Source organism: Papio anubis, chromosome 3 (assembly GCF_008728515.1).
Source record: "Papio anubis isolate 15944 chromosome 3, Panubis1.0, whole genome shotgun sequence".
Lineage (NCBI taxonomy): Eukaryota > Metazoa > Chordata > Mammalia > Primates > Cercopithecidae > Papio > Papio anubis.
In genome coordinates, this window is record NC_044978.1 from 73,817,085 (window position 1) to 73,823,306 (window position 6,222).

Consider the following 6,222-nt stretch of genomic DNA (forward strand, 5'->3'; position numbering starts at 1 on the left):
TGGTAATTTGAAAGAATAAAAATATTGATAGAATACTAGCTGTGTTAATAAACAAAAAGAGACAGTCTAAATAAGCACAATTACAAATGACAAAAATGACATGTGACATTACATCTGATCACACAGACACGCATAAGAGCCTCAGTCACTACCACAGACACCTCTAGGCATATAAACTAGAATCTAGGGAAAATGGATAAATTACTGGAAATACACAATCTCCCAAGATTGAATCAGGAAGAAATCAAAAGCATGAATAGACCAATATCGAGCTCTAAAATTGAACTAGTAATAAAAAGCCTCCAACCAAAAAAAGCCCTGGACCAGACAGATTCGGAGCTGAGTTCTACCAGACATGCAAAGAATTGGTGCCAACTTCACTGAAACAGTTTCAAAAAATCAGGGAAGAAGAACTCCTCCTTAATTCATTCTACAAAGGAAGCATCAATCCTGGTACCAAATCTGGCAAAGATACAATAAAAAAGAAAACTACAGGCCAAGTCTCTGATGAACATAAACACGTAAATCCTCAACAAAATATTAGCAAACCAAATCCAGCAGCACATCAATAAATTAATCTACCATGATCAAGTAGGCTTTATTCTTAGGATTCAACACTGGTTTAACATACACAAATCAAAAACTGTGATTCACTACATAAATAGAATTAGAAACAAAAACCACATGATTATCTCCATAGACACACACACACACACACACACACACACACACACACATTCCACTGTGATTAAAAAAAAAAAAAAACAAAAAAAAAAAACACCTTCAACAAACTAGGCACTGAAGGAACATACTTCAAAATAATAAGACCCATCAATGACAAACCAATAGCTAACAACACAAGAGTAGGCAAAAACTGGAAGTATTCCCCTTAAGATCAGGAACAAGACAAGGATAATTACCTTCACCACTCTTATTCAACATAGTACTAAAAGTCCTAAGTACTCTTGCTTGATTGTTCTGATTAGAGAAAGAAATAAAAGGCATTCAAATAGAAAAATAAGTCAAATTATATCTCTTTGCTGGTGATATGATCCTATACATGGAAAATCCTAAAGACTCAACCAAAGGGCTCCTAGACCTAACAAAGCACTTCGGTAAAGTTTCAGAATACAGAATAAATCTGCTGAATGGTATTGAAAAATCAATACCATTTCTGTTCACCAATATTGTTGAAGCTGAGAATCAAATCAAGAAAGTAACCCCATTTATAATAGTCACAGAAAGATAAAATAACTAGAAATATATCTAACCAAAGTGTTGAAAGACCTTTACAAAGAGAACCACAGAACACTGCTGAAAGAAATCATAGATGATTCAATGATATTCCTATCAAACTACCAATATCATTTTTCACAGAATTAGAAATAACTATTCTAAAATTCATATGAAAATGAAAAAGAGCTTGAATTGTCAAAATGACTCTCAGCAGAAAGAACAAAGCCTAAGGCATCGCATGACCTGACTTCAAATTATAGTACAAATCTAAATTAATTAAAACAGTATAGTACTGGTACAAAAATAGACATATAGACCAATGGAACAGAGTAGAGAACCCAGATATAAAGCCACACTCCTAAAACCACCTGATCTTCAACAACATTCAGCAGAATAAGCAATAGGTAAAATAATTATTATTTGATAAATGATGCTGGGATAGTTGGCTAGCCATGTGCAGAAGAATGAAAATGGACCTCTACTATTCACTATGTTCAAAAATTAATTCATGATGTGCTACAGAATAAAATGAAAGACTTCCTAGTATAAAAATCATAGAAGAAACCTAAGAAATACTATTCTGGATATCAGCCTTGGGCGAGTCTGTCGATAATGGATAAAGGGCAACATGTCTACTCTGTTTATATAAAGGAGACAAGAACTATCTCCTCATCCTTCTAAAGAAAGAAAAAATAATGTGCTTCTTTGTGATTAATGAAAAGGAACCTAGGTTCTCAGCCTAACATTTTGAAATGTAAATACAATTTTTCAGCGCTCAAATAAATCCCAGATATCTGAGGCTTTTAAACCCGAACATTCTTCTGTTTCCAACACCTGTGTCTTAATCTAATGACCTAGCTCAGTGTGTAACCATTTGGCCTTCTTGTGTCAAAATAATTAAATAGGCACGTAACTACAGATCTAATTATCATGGTATATACATAGTAAAATATTCCTGGGGAAGTAAAAGCAAATATCCCTTATCATTATGTTGTATACAATTTCATGGCTCACAAAACCAGGGCATTTTTTCTAGGGCATTGCATAATCCAGCAAGTTTTCTTCCCCCATATTGATTCCAGGACTTATGCTATGCTAGTAGCCTGCTCCAGGTGATGCTTCTTGAGTTTAAATGCCTGAAAACAAAAGGCAAGGGCCATCATTCTTAGATTCCCATCAAACTGATCTGTTACCCATTGTAGGTTGAGGGAACAAGATTTTTTTTCAGCTCCTAGCCATTATCCCAACTCCAGTTCTACTCTCTTACTTTCTAGTATTTCTTGCAGCTTATGAAAAATTGAATTTCCTTCAGGAAGAAATTAGCTTATAAATATGTGTATTCTTCAACTCCTGTGTTTGATGTAAGCTATTTGTTTTTAATGTTTTAGTTGTGATTATAAAATTTCAAAACGCCCTTTTTTCTAAAAAGGCAGATTCTGCAATTGAAAGCATTGGAATTCTACACCATTAATTGTTATTATGATTTTTTAAATGTGTCTATTAAGAAAGAAAAGCAGACTAATTTAATTATTATCTCAAAATTTTATTCAACTTCAATTTCTTTAAATCTCTGTTTAATAATACTAAGAAAATATATACAATGTAGGATTTAACTCCATCCTTAAAGTTAAATGTATTTGCTGAACAACATTTAAGAAATATTTATTAAGAAGTTACTGTGTGCAATAGTTTTAGTAAATAAAACACAAAGATTACTGCCCTCATGAGAATTATAGTCTAGCTAAGAAAGACAGAAAATGAACAGCATAACTAAATAAAAATGTTATATGATAGATGATAAGTGGAATGAAGAACAAAAAGTCAACAGAAGGGATGAAGATGGAGAATATGGAGAGCTTTTTTGTTTTTGTTTTTAACAAAGACTTAAATTGGGATGCTTATCAAAGACCTCACTGAAAGGGCCATGTGACCCGAAGGAAGAAAGGGAGAGATGTGTCTAGGTGACATATAGGTAAAGACATATCTACTCACATGTCAGTCCATTCAGATTGCTATATCAAAGTTTCATAAACTGGGTTGCTTATAAACTATAAACATGTATTTCTGACAGTTCTGGAGGCTGGGAAGTCCAAGATCAAGCACCAACACTAAATTATTCTGTGTCTTGGGAGGGCCCACTTCCTCATAGATAGCAACTTCTCACTTGGTCTTCTCGTGGCAAAAGAGATGGGCTAACTCTTAGGGATCTTTTATAAGGATACAAATTCCAATCATGAGTGCTCTGACTCCAAAAGGCCTCATTTCCAAATACCATTACCTTGGGAATTAAGCTTTCAACATATAAATATTAGAGTGACAAAAACATTCAGAGCCTAGCATCACATATCTAGGTGAAAGGAGTTGCTGCCAGTTATTGAATTTTCAAATAACACAGTAAGGATCTGTTGAAAAATTACCCAGGATAACAGGAGTTTAAATGTAACATTTCTCCAGTCCACCACCCAGTCCAAGTTCTCAGAGAGAAGGTGGCAAGAATTCTTGTCTTCTATGGCATAGGAAAGAGCAAGTGTGGTATGAGAAGAAGTAGACAAAATGAGAGAGTAGGGACGGTGAAGAATTCATCACAGGAACAAGAATTTTCCCCAGCAATTTAATCCAAAGTAAAGAGCACAACCAGTTGTCCCAACGCATACCAGGATCAGGAAAGATTCAGCAGACAGAACATCTGGCTATAACAAGCTGCTTAGAGTTAAACCCGTTGTTCAAAATTAGTTGTTTATTAGACTTTTTAATAAGAGAGAATACAACTTGACAGACTCTTACTAGTTTTGGAGGAGAAGGTTAAGAGAGTATGTAAGGTTTTGGAATCTGGACTCAGGTGGTTTAGTAATCTTCAAATAGTAAATAACAACAAAAAAATCTTGGATGGGGTTTTTAAAACTGCCATCATAGTATCTTTTGGTTTTCAAAATATTTATAGTTTTTCTTAACGGTTCTTTCACATTGTGACAAGACAAACAATATCAAAGGCACTTGATTTAAAAAGGAGGCCGGTCTCATGTTTTCATCTGAATCTTCATATAGACACAGCTAAGAGTTCTACCCGTGTAAGCTTCTTTATGCACAAATAATTGAGTAGAGTATAGCCATATAATTAATTTCTATGTGGAGCTTTCAATAATAGCACATTTGACTTTTTAAAGCCTCTATTATTTCATTGGCAGTACCTGTTGAGTTTGGTAAATTTTTATCTTCTGAAGGTTTCCAGAATACACTGAAGTTTTTAGCTTGCCAGAAAGTAAGATCAAGTTCCCTTAGGATTAAGTTAGGTGCCAGTCCAGTTTCATGGAAATTTTAATTTTTTTAAACATTGTCTTTACATGTAAAATGCAGCCGTGACTATTTAATGTTGTTATAACTTTTGATTCAAGCAAATTTACTCTCAAATATAATACTTGGTATATACTAGTAATATAATTGATCATAGTTAAATGGAGGAGAAGGAAGACAGAACAGTTATATTGAATGCATGCAGACAACTATATTGCCAAAAAAGTTAAGGAAACTAAGTAAAATACTTGTTTTTGAAATCTGAAATGTTGGTAAGATCAGAAACCTAAAACACTCACGTTCATTAAGCACAGTGACTCATCAACAATGGAATAATAGGCTCTGTGGTTCCAGAGCAGTTATTCCTGTAGCCAGTTGTTATATCAATAATGGTTTGTTTTGTTTTTTCACTTTCCTTCTAGGCCCAAATCACTTTTAGGCATGGAAAGGGGCAAAATGTTAAGAGGAAAATTTCAACATGATTGACTCAATTGTGCAAGAAAACCAGAAAGTTAACTTAATGATTAACTTCCCATTGAAGTTGAAGTTGCACTTGAATATTTCTTTTAGCTGCCTGCAGGTATGTAGCTTTGTAAAAGATTGGATTTGTAACCAGCTGCGAGTTTTCAAGACAAACGGTTAGGGCTAAATGAATTGACAAATACCTTTGGCCAGACAAGTTAATGTATGCGTCTGGGAAGACTGCCGCATGTTTAATACATTGTTTTTCTCCATTACATTTTGCTTGTTTCATTGTACCTGACTTGTTTTCTTTGGAAAAGAAGAAAAAAAGGTACTTCTGAATTAGATGTAACAGACTAATAGAATTTTTGATGGTACATGACAAAGATACACCTTACAAGCCTCAAATCTAAACATGACATAAGCCCCATAATTTTTTTTCTAATGATTTTTTTAAATTATACTTTAAATTCTAGGGTACATGTGCACAAAGTGCAGGTTTGTTAAATATGTATACATGTACCATGTTGGTGTGCTGCACCCGTTAACTCTTCATTTACATTAGATATTTCTCTTAATACTATCCCTCCCTCAGCCCTCCACCCCCCATCCCCTGACAGGCCCTAGTGTGTGATGTTCCCCACTCTGTGTCCAAGTGTTCTCATTGTTCAATTCCCACCTATGAGTGAGAATATACGGTGTTTGGTTTTCTGTCCTTGAGATAGTTTGCTAAGAATGATGATCTCCAGCTTCATCCATGTCCCTACAAAGGACATGAACTCATAATTTTAAATGATTTCCACGCTGTTACAATACTTTAAGTAATATCATTTACAAATGTTTACGGTCAATTTTATGTAACTCTATACAAAATAAGTTTAGTAGCCATGTGTAGTAAAGCATAGTCATTGGTTTTCCAAAGTTCTGATAACCTATGTCCAAAGTTAATATTTCATTCCTCTCCCTATCCATTTATTTGGACTAAATAAAATGGCAGAATTTTAAAACTGCTATTACTTTATAAATTATAAAACCCAGTGTATCTCTTCTACATATGGGGGATTAAGACCCAAGAGTTTGATTCACTCAAGGGCATACACGTAGTGTGTAGGAACATTAGCCTGTGATTCCAGACCTTTAATCTTTTGTTACTACATCATATTAATATAATGTATCATGCCAATGTAATGGAAAGATCAAAATTTAAAAATGTGTCCAGGTACATTCACACAG